The sequence below is a fragment of the Silene latifolia genome, chromosome Y, assembly GCF_048544455.1.
Source record: "Silene latifolia isolate original U9 population chromosome Y, ASM4854445v1, whole genome shotgun sequence".
NCBI lineage: Eukaryota > Viridiplantae > Streptophyta > Magnoliopsida > Caryophyllales > Caryophyllaceae > Silene > Silene latifolia.
Window position 1 is genome coordinate 233326379 of NC_133538.1, and position 14807 is coordinate 233341185.

A 14807-nucleotide genomic window follows, 5' to 3' on the forward strand; every position below is an offset into this window, starting at 1 on the left:
CATTTTGACTTGTCCACCTCAAATTTGGATGGACTGCCCCTTGGTTATTGTAGTAGAAACACCCTCCTTGCCTGTATTGTTGAAAAGCAAGGACCTGTTCCTTCTCCGTAAGACAGCCAACAGCAGTGTGACCGTCGTTGCTCCTACACCTCTCACATGTGACAGTCTCCCCTCTAGTAAGCAAATGGACCGTCTGAGGCTCCCCAGCATAATGCAACTCCAACTTATCAAATCTAGCATTCATGGCTTCCAGCTGAGCCACAACTTGCTTATCGACTGCATGAACTGTTCTAATACCATCCCTCGGGTTTCCATACTCAGCACAGTGGGTCGCCATCTCTTCAATAAGAGCCCATCCCTTATCACCGTCAGTGTTCTTTTGGAATCTTCCGTTAGATGATGCATCAAGTATGATTATGTGATCATCGTATAGCCCATTGTAGAACCGATTGGACAGGAACCACGGCAAAACCATGGTGAGGAATAGACCTCACCAACCTCTTGAAACAACACCATGCTTCATAGAAAGTTTCATCAGGTGCCTGTTTGAAACTTGTGATCTTGGCCCTCAACTGATTAGTGCGCTGCGGAGGGAAATATCTCTTATAAAAAGCAAGAGCAAGGGTCTCCCAGTCTGTGACCCCCGCGGCCGTGCGGTCCAAATCAGTCAGCCACTCCCTGGCCGAGTCAGTCAAAGAAAAAGGAAACAGAACCTCCTTGAGTTATCCCTTTTGTGGCGGGGATAGTAGAACAGTAATCCGTAAAGACCTCCATATGCTTCCTTGGGTCTTCACCTGCCACACCTGTAAAGAGATTTCTCTCCACCATATTTATATAGGAAGGACGGATGTCAAATGTATTCCCATCCTCGGTCTGGAGATTGAAACCCTTTGGAATTGATGATGCTTTAGGCTCCGAATGACTGGCAATGTTCGACATCTTTACTGGTTGGTTTACAGAACTGAAAATGTCTTCTTCAAAAGATGGATTTTATGTAAAAAGGAAATGCTGAAGCTCTGGTTCAAAAGTACTCAAGTCTTCCTTTCGTGATTCTCTTTGCAGACAGAGTCTATGCCTGAACAGTCTCTCTGGCTCAAAATCAGCTGAAACTAACTTAAACCCGTCTCGACCCGGGCATACACAACACCGAAAGAAAATAAATAAGAACTGCCTCAAGGAATAAAAATTCCCTGAGACGGATAAAATAAACGAAACAAAGACAGATAGGGCAATTGCCTCCCCGGCAACGGCGCCAAAATTTGACAGGGCTGTCGTGTACCTATAAAAAATAACTAACTAAACTAACTATATAGCTAGGGAAGTCAGGTCGATCTCCTCAGGGAGGCAAGATATCTGTAAAAGTCCGTCTACTTGGTTACAAATGGGGGGGGGGGGTTTGTAATTTGATTTCCTAAACTAAAAGCTTTAAGGCAAGAGAAATAAGGAAAGAGCAATTAAGGCAGAAAATAGAAATAAACTATCAATAGAGAGGGGACATGTCAGGATTTCGGTTCACTACGGTAGTCCAGTGACTCAACTGTAAACAACTTAGATGAATTACTACGAGACGGATATGGAAAGGTCCTTCCGGTCCACTTTCTACCCTAGACTCCCACTAACTTAACTTCCGTGCTCGTCAGGGTAGTCTACTGTTCATAGCAGGTCTATTTAGTCCAATCTTCCGATCCAGGATTAATTTAACCATATTAAAAAAGGTGACCCAGAAGCGTGCACTCAACTAAGTCGGTAAATACAGTTATATTGCTATAGTTGTGACACCCCGCGATAAAGCGGAAAATATAACTAATAAATTAAAGCGGAAATTTGTGATATTTTAAAAATTTTAAAATTACTAGTTAAAGATTAACACGCGGGCGCCAAAAACGAAAAGAAACAAATTCAAAAATAGACAAATTTAGGTTAATACAACCCAAGTCTAGAAAACGGGGAAAAGATATCCCACGAATAAACAAATAAAGGGTTTCTAACTAGAAAACTAAGGTCCAAGGGTTTAGTTCTCGCTAGCCCACACGTCTTTCCCACGTAAGCATCTTCACCACCTGTCATTCATGTAAACATGAACGCCACAGTCAGTGGGGAGTAACTCAAGGTTCTCCCAGCCACAATATGTCGAAACGAACATAACAAAGAACACAAGCAAACAATCATATTAGATAAGACATGAGTGAATCGAATAATAACTAAACATGGGATCATACGTGTTTAAACCAACAAGGATAAAAGAAATGATGGAATAAACAAGTAAGGCATAAGAAACAATAAATAAATGGAGAAGGAAGTCAAGGAAACAGACACGACCATTTAGCCACGAGCACGTATTTCAAGGAGATATGACCAAAGTAACCATCCAAATAATGCAAGACATTTACTAATCTTAGATTATAATTTCCCCGGGTAGGACTACGATAATGATACGGTCCTAGTCTAAATCTGCAGATTCTCGGGTGTACATCCCGATTCGACGTGCGCCAGCACAGCACGCACCGAAGACTCGACTACTCATGTAGACCGAGTACCCCAATCGCCAGAACAGCACGAAAGTGGCGGAAAGACTAAGATAAGACTCACTTGCCAGCACAGCACAAGTGGCCCAAAACCACACTTGCAAGAACAGCCCAAGTAGGCCAAACCCGTACTTGCCAGAACAGCACAAGTAGGTCAAACCCGTGCTTGCGAACAAAGACAAGCGGGCAAAATGTATGTCAAGCACGTACGATGGTAATATGGCATTTCTACAAGAATACGACTCTTACAAGTAATTATTTATATTAACCTTTTCATGCACATGTGACGGGATTATTAATGTCACATTCATACTTATGGCTTGCATCTCACCATGAGTACGGATGGGAACATCAATCCCGACGATCATATCGCAACTAGAGGGCTTATAGCTCACCCCTAGTATCCGATAGGACCAAGACTCTCACAACCGAACAATACAAGGAATTATCAAGAGTATGACTCTTACCAGTACTCATAGTAAATATCTCGTACTTGTATCATATTAATAAATATTCCATTTCATAATTTAATATGCTGGTTAAATAAAATATAACAAGTGATAATGATAATTTACGTTATATGAAATATACGGGTTAAAATGTGACCAAGTCCAAGTGACTCATTTATGAGCCCAATAAACAAATTATGAGGAGTCCAACAATTAGATCACATTAAGCCCAACAAACAAGATATGTTAGACCCAACTTGATACTCATATAAAATTCAAACATATAAACATGTGAAGCCCAACAATTTGATCATGTGAGAGGAATATGTATATATATATATATATATATATATATATATATATATATATATATATATATATATATATATATATATATATATATATATATATATATATATATATATATATATATATATATATATATGTATATATATATATATAGAACAATATTTAACGGATTACGTTATATAAAGCATGAGACGGAAATTAAATATTTCAAATAACCAAATTGCGCCAAACGAACTATGACACAACCTCAAATGACAGTTTGGGCAGCCCTCAACACACCAAAACAAAATGGCACGCGAGACCAAGGCCACACCCGGCCAGGCCTCGCCCGGCCAGGCGAGCCACGACCGAGGCCGATTAGTTTGTGCCCAACCTACGCAAAAAAGCCGTGGCCACAGCACAACCAGCCGCCCTCACAGTCCACGAACAACCATGAACAACCTGCACAAAGTGACTTAAAAACAGTCCACTTTCCGTCTTAAAACAACCTAGAAATACATGGCAAAAACTGTCCCAAAACAGTCCTAAACAGTCCCTCATCATCCCGCAAAACCGATTCAACACATTAAAACAGTCCCAAAAAAAAAGCATAGAAAACCCGTCCCACATCAGTCACTCTCACGCCCCAAACATAGTCCCGAAAGACACCATTTTATCCGTCCCAAAACAGTCATACTCACTGAAAAGAGAACATGTAAGAGGGGGAAAATTCAACATATACTTGGGACGGAAGTCCAATAGTTTACGTATTCAACCAACATTTCTAGTCCTAGAATTTTTCAGCTCAAACACATTTGTTTGCAGTACACGCCCAAGGAGAAATTAAATGAATATATCTTTATTATGGAATAGAATATGGTTGCACAGGTGGTCGAGTTTCCAGTAGATATAAGTGGACTTCTATAATTTGAGATATGTGCATTTCACTAAGAGAGCTTGATTTTTTTTGAAGGGGCTATACTCTTATTCCAGCACAAAAGTGAGCACTGCACATAGTTGGGACCTGAACACCAAATAAACGGAGTAGCTGCTCTAAACTATACGCAATAGAAAGAACGCTACAATGTAGTAGCACAGAAACAGAACCCACAAGTTAAGCAATAATAAGGAAAAGAAATGAACTCAATCGCAAATGTTTTGTTAGTTAAATTAGAAATTCCAAAAACAAGAAGAAGAACTACTAAATCTACATATTCATCCACACATATGAGAAGGCAAAAGAACCAAACTTTAAGACAAAAAGAGTATAAAGCCGAGTACAAGGGACGAAGTTTCGACACTTTGTCGAGTAACCTATCACCGTTACCTCACGATTTCCGACTCTAACTGCTCCGGGTCTTCAAATCCTTCATCAAATGAGCAAGAAAATGGGATAAATAAGCTAAAAGACGACACTTTTATAAAACGGCGAAAGACGAAACCACCACAAAAACGAGACTTTCTTACCTTGAAAGAAGGAGGGAGGAAAGGGGAAGCTAATGGCGTAAAGATTGGCGAAAAAGGTTGAGAAATGAAGACGGAATCTGGGTTTTTAAGGTCGAAAGAAATGGCGTCCCAAAAGCTTCTGTAAAATGTAGTTGTTTGCTGATGGTGTTTGAAAGAAAGAAAAGGGGGTGGGGACGGGAGGTATAATAATAATAATAATAATAATAATAATACATTTTAAGTTAGAGAGTAGGTGAGTGTGAGTATGTGGTGTAGGAATTGGATTGGTCCGAATTAAAGCGGATACAAAGTGAAATGTGACGGTCTATAGCTAGACGGAATAATATCTCGAGTCTATTTTATCTTAAGACGGAAACTAATATTATTATTATTGTCACTATTATTATCTGACCAAAAATATGTATATATTTATTCTTGTATAAATTATGACTCAAAGATAATATTTAATAATACGTATTTTTATAAAAATGAGCTTTTATATAATACGTTTATAAAAATCGTGTTTGACATAAAATTAATTAAATTGAATAATTCAAAAATATATAATAAAGTGATTAAACGGTTTAATAAATTTTAAATGTCAAAATGGGAAATTGGCGGGTGTTAGAATCACCCCATCTTTTAAAAAGTTTCGTCCTCGAAACTAGAAGGTAGAAAAGAAAGGTTATAAAATAAAGCTGAACTTTTAAAGTCGGTGACCAAAACATTAAAAGGTTACTTATCGTAAGAATTAAAATTCTTTCAGAAGTTTCAACTAAAATTTTCCGACAGAACTAAGTCGAAAGGCAAATCATTTGTATAAATCAAAATCAAAACACTTTCAAAAACATTAACGAAGAGTTTTCAAAAGTGTAAGTCTCATTCACGGAACGAAATTGCTCTTGTCGTGCACACAAGAACGCTGACTTTCCAAGTCAAAGACAAATTTAAAACAAAAATCATTCGTCGACAAGCGTAGAACAAGTTATTAAACGTCTCCAATAACGAGTTCTAACATCCGATCAGCGTTAAAATCAAAAGAAAAAAGGTAATTCACTCAAATTTTCTTTTCCAAAGGCCAAAATAGAGGTAAAGGTTTTACTTTTAAACTCAAAAGGGAGTCAAATTCCTGAAAATATAACATTAAACTTTCACCAAAAAAAATTTTGAATAGATCAAAGTTAACGGGAATTGTATAAAATTTAAAGGAATCTCAGGTTTAGCAATTAAAATCATGTTAAAGAAGTCTATACTCAAGGAACAAATATGGAATTGAATCAAATTTTCATTTTCAAACCTCTAAAATAGGTAAGGTTTTGCAAAAGTAACATCAACTTTTACCAACGAATCAAAACTGGTAGCTTGAAAGTTTAGAAGTTTTACGAAGTGAAAAGTAACTTAGACGTCATAAAAACAAAGTACGCTAAGAGGATTCAAACTTAACTAATCAAAAGAGCTATGATGAATTTCATAGGGTAAGAATTGAAGTCAAGTCAATAAGAATGTCAAAGGTAGAGTTTTTATAGGTCACTAGCATCAAACTTAAGGGAGGAGCAAGATAAAGCGAGGAAAAGAGGTATGAACGGTAACACTTATGGTCAAAGAAGAAGGGAAATTAGACAACAAGGAAACGTCAGGTACTCAAACCTCAAACAACAACATCATCCTAAACGGTTCCGAAAACTTCCTAACAACAAAACCTATAATCACAACACTCCGAAGGATTTCCTCAAAACACTCATGTTACTTCATCCTAATCTATTCCCTGAAACAAGGTACTCCACTATAAGTGCGATTTCACCACCCCAAATCCTCAAACATCTACAAACAACCTCCACAAGATCAAGGTCAAAGTTTCTAACAAAGCTATACTCATATCTAACTAGTGTCAACTATGAGTTTCTCAAAATGGTACAACCCTCAATCAAAATCCAAATTCCAAAGTTCTTTTGCACATTTTATCATCCCAAAGAGGTCTTGTTACACCCTCGAAACCTAAAGCATAGATGGCGACATTCTCCAAATTACGAGACAACCACCCAAAACATCTAACTCATCTCAGCTCAACATCTATCGATCCCAACTTATAATTACATCTCAAGAACTCTGGCTACTAATCCTCATTACCGCAAAGTGAATACCCAAATGAGATTCCAAAACTAGCAACAACTCTAGCCTAACATGGTTCTTATGTAATCATCACAACACTCACAAAAGTATACCGACGATGCTAACCTCGAGCTCAACCCAAACTTCCAAGTATAAGCAACAAGGTCAAGTCCCATAACCTTAGTAACATAGGCAACTCACACTTAACACACATAATCCACCGATCAATATACTCACTTTATCAAGGAACTAGGTATAAGATTCACCAGGTATGTCTCAACACACTACCTAAGTCTTTCTGTCATCACAACCTCTCAAAACCAGGGTTATGGGTCAACCACAAACAATCTCCTCAAAAGACAAATTATCCAACCAAGATTAACATCCCACAAGAGAAAGAGAACTATCTAAAAGGCGTTAAGGGAGGATAAACAAGGAACAGAGACAAGCTGGGGGTACAAGAGTAACTTCCAAGGAAAAAGAGAAGAGAGATTAGAAAAAGGAATACGCATCAAGAAGTAAAGAACAAGGCAAGATACACAAGAACGAGGAATGTCTTTGAGGAAGTAAAAGCATTCTTCAAAAGTTGAATAAATCCTCAATCTCCAGCAATAGGCATCGAAACTTGATTGGCACACCGGTAAGCTCACGGTTGTTGATCCAAGGGTACAAAAATAATTGACAATCAACAAACATGTTAGAACCTAACAAGAAACAAACACACTACAGACTACCACCTTAGGTCCTTAAGTCTACCCATCTCTCATTCATTGTTCAAGGTCAAGTTCAAGTTTAAATTTGGGTTACACGTGTGTGTGTCGGGAGCAACATAGGCTCTGATACCAACTGTGACACCCCGCGATAAAGCGGAAAATATAACTAATAAATTAAAGCGGAAATTTGTGATATTTTAAAAATTTTAAAATTACTAGTTAAAGATTAACACGCGGGCGCCAAAAACGAAAAGAAACAAATTCAAAAATAGACAAATTTAGGTTAATACAACCCAAGTCTAGAAAACGGGGAAAAGATATCCCACGAATAAACAAATAAAGGGTTTCTAACTAGAAAACTAAGGTCCAAGGGTTTAGTTCTCGCTAGCCCACACGTCTTTCCCACGTAAGCAATGATGCGTGTCATTTATATGATGTTTTACACCCTATTTTACACGCATTTCAGAGCTCAATTGAGTAGTTTATGCTACTATTTCCCTTGTTTCGTGTATTTCTTCCTTTTCTTGTGATTTTGTAGGAATATGAAGATTTCACTGGAAAATAAGCCGAATCCGTCCCTAAGTACTTAGCATTGCATTTGACATGGAGTATTGACTCGAGAAATGAGCTTGGTGCGCGTTTCAAGGCCTAAAGATAGCAAAAGCAAGGGTGCGTACGAGTTTAACAAGCAAAGAAGCATTTCTCGACATTGCAGCCTCGTTCAGATGGCTATATCTCGAGGTTCTAGAGCAGATAATCGAGTGATTCCAATTGCAGGTGAAAGCTTATCCTCTTAGCTTTCCAACGCCGTGTAGAACGCCTGATTTGACCAAGTAACGAAGAAATGGCAGCTGTTTTAAGATCGGTGCGCGCTGCAGGAATCGTCAGAATGCAATTCTGTACAGCACCTTTGGTCGATCGACTGGGTACTATGGTCGATCGACCACTCCACGGGTCTGACGCTAAATAAAAGATCGAGAATTCCAAAGCCCATTGTGATGAGGTTTAGGAATAAAGGTTACGCAGGATTATTTCTATATAATGTATCCTTAGTTTTCAGAATAAGCATTCAGTTTTATCATCAAGTTCGACAGATACATTAGTTTAGATTATTTCCGTTAATAAAATCCCTAGTTTCGCATTCGGTTTTTGATCTTCTCCTTTCAATTCCTTTACACGGTATTCTCTATTCCTTTATTCAGATTACTGCTTTCCTTCGTAGTATAAGAATTGCTAGGTTAGATCTCCCAAAGCCAAATTTATCGTTTTATGTTAATTGTTCATTTTATTAATTCAAGTATGAATTCGTTAGCTTTAATTGTTGATTTTGTTGCTTCCATTATTTCTAGTATGAGTAGCTAAGTACCCTTCGCTAAGATGTAGGGGATCTATGGCGTAGATGACATTAGAATAGGTGACCTCGCATTAGGGCTTGGTCGATCGACTGGCTTAACCAGTCGGTCGACTGAGCCGGTTGGTCGATCGACTGGGATAGCTGGTCGATCGACTGACTTCGCGTCTAGTTTTGCTTTGTTTGTTTCGTTAAGTGCTTTATCTTTCAATGAGACCGAGAGGAGACTTGATAGATGCTTAAACTTGACCATCCCGTAGATCGAGAGATAGGAATGGACAATAATTAACGAATTAAAACGACTAAATTGCTAAGATCGAGAGATAACGTGATTTAGTTTGCAATAGGAATCATTAATCAAGAACGAGAGTTAGTATTAATGAGACTTAGGGATTAGTAGCATAGGCCGAGAGGTAGCTACTATTTAACATGGACCGAGAGGACTTGTTTTCCCCATCCTTCGCGACCGTATTTCGAGACTTACCTAGACTTATGTGCCATCGAAGCTATAGTGAACCGACCGTCTTAGCATTTCTTTTATCATTGTTTACCGTCCTTATTTACGTTTACTTGTTTATTTAGTTTTTGTCATTAGAATTAGTCATAACTCTCATCAAAACCCCTAACATTTGCTACCATTAGACTAAAATAGAAAGCAACTATTATCTCCCTACCTCCCTGCGGATCGACCCTTACTACCGCTTGCTAGTAGTAGTTTGGAAAATTATAAATATTATTTTTGGTACTCACTTCGACAGGTATCAAGCATCTTCACCACCTGTCATTCATGTAAACATGAACGCCACAGTCAGTGGGGAGTAACTCAAGGTTCTCCCAGCCACAATATGTCGAAACGAACATAACAAAGAACACAAGCAAACAATCATATTAGATAAGACATGAGTGAATCGAATAATAACTAAACATGGGATCATACGTGTTTAAACCAACAAGGATAAAAGAAATGATGGAATAAACAAGTAAGGCATAAGAAACAATAAATAAATGGAGAAGGAAGTCAAGGAAACAGACACGACCATTTAGCCACGAGCACGTATTTCAAGGAGATATGACCAAAGTAACCATCCAAATAATGCAAGACATTTACTACTCTTAGACTATAATTTCCCCGGGTAGGACTACGATAATGATACGGTCCTAGTCTAAATATGCAGATTCTCGGGTGTACATCCCGATTCGACGTGCGCCAGCACAGCACGCACCGAAGACTCGACTACTCATGTAGACCGAGTACCCCAATCGCCAGAACAGCACGAAAGTGGCGGAAAGACTAAGATAAGACTCACTTGCCAGCACAGCACAAGTGGCCCAAAACCACACTTGCAAGAACAGCCCAAGTAGGCCAAACCCGTACTTGCCAGAACAGCACAAGTAGGTCAAACCCGTGCTTGCCAGAACAGCACAAGCAGGGCAAAATGTATGTCAAGCACGTACGATGGTAATATGGCATTTCTACAAGAATACGACTCTTACAAGTAATTATTTATATTAACCTTTTCATGCACATGTGACGGGATTATTAATGTCACATTCATACTTATGGCTTGCATCTCACCATGAGTACGGATGGGAACATCAATCCCGACGATCATATCGCAACTAGAGGGCTTATAGCTCACCCCTAGTATCCGATAGGACCAAGACTCTCACAACCGAACAATACAAGGAATTATCAAGAGTATGACTCTTACCGCACTCATAGTAAATATCTCGTACTTGTATCATATTAATAAATATTCCATTTCATAATTTAATATGCTGGTTAAATAAAATATAACAAGTGATAATGATAATTTACGTTATATGAAATATACGGGTTAAAATGTGACCAAGTCCAAGTGACTCATTTATGAGCCCAATAAACAAATTATGAGGAGTCCAACAATTAGATCACATTAAGCCCAACAAACAAGATATGTTAGACCCAACTTGATACTCATATAAAATTCAAACATATAAACATGTGAAGCCCAACAATTTGATCATGTGAGAGGAATATGTATATATATATATATATATATATATATATATATATATATATATATATATATATATGTATATATATATATATAGAACAATATTTAACGGATTACGTTATATAAAGCATGAGACGGAAATTAAATATTTCAAATAACCAAATTGCGCCAAACGAACTATGACACAACCTCAAATGACAGCTTTGGGCAGCCCTCAACACACCAAAACAAACACGCGAGACCAAGGCCGCACCCGGCCAGGGCCTCTGCCCAGCCAAAGCGAGCCACGACCGAGCCGCTTAGTCAGTGCCCAACCTACGCAAAACAGGCCGTGGCCACAGCACAACCAGCCGCCCTCACAGTCCACGAACAACCATGAACAACCTGCACAAAGTGACTTAAAAACAGTCCACTTTCCGTCTTAAAACAACCTAGAAATACATGGCAAAAACTGTCCCAAAACAGTCCTAAATAGTCCCTCATCATCCGCAAACAATCCGCTCAACACATTAAAACAAATCCCAAAAAAAGCATAGAAAACCCGTCCCACATCAGTCACTCTCACGCCCCAAACATAGTCCCGAAAGACACCATTTTATCCGTCCCAAAATAGTCATACTCACCGAAAAGAGAACATGTAAGAGGGGGAAAATTCAACATATACTTGGGACGGAAGTCCAATAGTTTACGTATTCAACCAACATTTCTAGTCCTAGAATTTTTCAGCTCAAACACATTTGTTCGCAGTACACGCCCAAGGAGAAATTAAATGAATATATCTTTATTATGGAATAGAATATGGTTGCACAGGTGGTCGAGTTTCCAGTAGATATAAGTGGACTTCTATAATTTGAGATATGTGCATTTCACTAAGAGAGCTTGATTTTTTTTGAAGGGGCTATACTCTTATTCCAGCACAAAAGTGAGCACTGCACATAGTTGGGACCTGAACACCAAATAAACGGAGTAGCTGCTCTAAACTATACGCAATAGAAAGAACGCTACAATGTAGTAGCACAAAAAAACCCCACAAGTTAAGCAATAATAAGGAAAAGAAATGAACTCAATCGCAAATGTTTTGTTAGTTAAATTAGAAATTCCAAAAACAAGAAGAAGAACTACTAAATCTACATATTCATCCACACATATGAGAAGGCAAAAGAACCAAACTTTAAGACAAAAAGAGTATAAAGCCGAGTACAAGGGACGAAGTTTCGACACTTTGTCGAGTAACCTATCACCGTTACCTCACGATTTCCGACTCTAATCGCTCCGGTCTTCAAATCCTTCATCAAATGAGCAAGAAAACGGGATAAATAAGCTAAAAGACGACACTTTTATAAGACGGCGAAAGACGAAACCACCACAAAAACGAGACTTTCTTACCTTGAAAGAAGGAGGGAGGAAAGGGGAAGCTAATGGCGTAAAGATTGGCGAAAAAGGTTGAGAAATGGAGACGGAATCTGGGTTTTTAAGGTCGAAAGAAATGGCGTCCCAAAAGCTTCTGTAAAATGTAGTTGTTTGCTGATGGTGTTTGAAAGAAAGAAAAGGGGGTGGGGACGGGAGGTATAATAATAATAATAATAATAATAATAATAATAATAATAATAATAATACATTTTAAGTTAGAAAGTAGGTGAGTGTGAGTATGTGGTGTAGGAATTGGATTGGTCCGAATTAAAGCGGATACAAAGTGAAATGTGACGGTCTATAGCTAGACGGAATAATATCTCGAGTCTATTTTATCTTAAGACGGAAACTAATATTATTATTATTGTCACTATTATTATCTGACCAAAAATATGTATATATTTATTCTTGTATAAATTATGACTCAAAGATAATATTTAATAATACGTATTTTTATAAAAATGAGCTTTTATATAATACGTTTATAAAAATCGTGTTTGACATAAAATTAATTAAATTGAATAATTCAAAAATATATAATAAAGTGATTAAACGGTTTAATAAATTTTAAATGTCAAAATGGGAAATTGGCGGGTGTTACAATAGTGACAGAATCTCACAAATAATTCACCTAACCTATTTACTACATCGTCACATTTCTACCGTAGATCCCCTAATCCCAACATGAAAAGATTTAGCTACTCATGCTATTAATACTGTCAATACTAATAACAAAGAATAAACCAACATTCAACATGATAAAACAATAATTAAATTGCATAAAAAGTAATTAGGGCAAAATTAAAAGGAAGCAAAACAAGTGATTAAGATGAATAAAAGAAAGATTAATATTAAAAAGGGAGAAAGATATTACAATCGCAAGAATACGGCGTAAAGAACAAACAAATCCGTGCTAAATAACCCCGAAAACAAAGTTACAGTGAAGGGAAAAGAGAAGCGCAGTCTTTACTGTGAAAGATGAATGATAGATAAAAACTTAGATAGAATAGATTAGATGCTAATGACCTAGTTAACGTGCATTTAAATAGAAAAACTACTAAGTCCATCAACTAAAACAAGTTCACGGGCTAATTAAAGCCCACGACAGCCAAAACCACTCGATCGAGTAGAGTGAAACCTCTCGATCGAGCATTTCTCCATATAATCTACTCGATCGAGTAGAATTGTTACTCGATCGAGTAACTTCAATTTCAGCACTTCTTGATCGAGTAATATATTACTCGATCGACCAACCAATGCCATAGAAACCACTCGACCGAGTGATAAAACAGCTCGATCGAGTATTCTTCCTTCAAATCAGCTCAAACTCGTGACCGACTGCCTCGTAGACCGTTCCTTCACGCATCCCAATGCAAGATCTCACTCTAAAAAATCCCGTCTCCTCAAAATGCATGAAAAAAGGACGAAAATGGTACGATTCTACTACTTTTACGTTTATTCCTGCAAAATAGTCAAGACGAACCAAAGTAGCCAATTCGGGGGCAAAATGCAATATAAACAGTACGAAAGTACATAGAAATACATGCTAAAATAGGCTAAAAAGACTATACAAAATGCACGTATCATCCCTCTTATCTTAATTCGTAGTTTAGCATTAGTTTAATGAATCATTTAATACTTGCTAGGACTAAACTAGAAACTTGATAATTAATCTAAGAGCCAAGCACCGTCTCTGTGGTTCGACCTTCTTACCCTACTACATTCATTAGTTAGGTATTGAGTTTACAAATATTGTTTGCATACCGCGAAGTATGACAAACTCGGTATCAAAATGGCGCCGTTGCCGGGGACGGTGATATTAGATTAGATTGATTATTTGTTTCTGGGCTTAGTTTGTTTATTTGTTTGTTTTTCCATCTTTGTCCTAGTGAGTTCTTTGCATTAGGACCATTTGATCTCTTTTTGAGTGTTTATATAGGTGTAATACCGGCTCTCTTGTCCATCTTGATCGAGATATTGAGAAGTCTTTCCGGGTAAGAAGATGGTTAGCACTATCGGCTCTAAGGAGATCTCCACTTTCACCAAACCAACTACAAATACATCCATATCCACCACCAACTCTCAACCAAACCATTTACCAAACTACTCTCCAAATCACTCACCCACCCACCCACTCACAACATTCAAATTCAACTAGCCCACTAAATACACCAAGAACCAACTTCATTGACAAAGAGATGACGGACCAACCCATGGGTTACTACCATAGACCGGAATCCTAATCGGTCTTACTCGGCAATCAACTATGGAGTTCTTGCTCCTAATACTTTTGTGCTCCGTAGTCATACAATCTCTTTTGTTCAGCAAGATATTTTCCATGGCTTGAAGAGTGAAGATGCTCATGAACATCTTGTCTTATTCAAGGAAAAAGCGGGTATGATCAAATATGATGGCATCACGGAGGAGCAAATTCACCTTATGCTCTTTCCTCTTTCCTTGAAGGATAATGCTAGGAAATGGTAGAATTCACATGAACCGGGTACTTTCACTACTTGGAA

General features: G+C 37.8%; 1 pseudogene; it reads left to right on the forward strand.

The window, feature by feature from the left end:
• The first annotated feature begins 468 nt into the window (after window positions 1–468).
• On the forward strand, window positions 469–569 carry LOC141635801 (small nucleolar RNA R71; annotated as a pseudogene).
• Window positions 570–14807: the final 14238 nt, after the last annotated feature.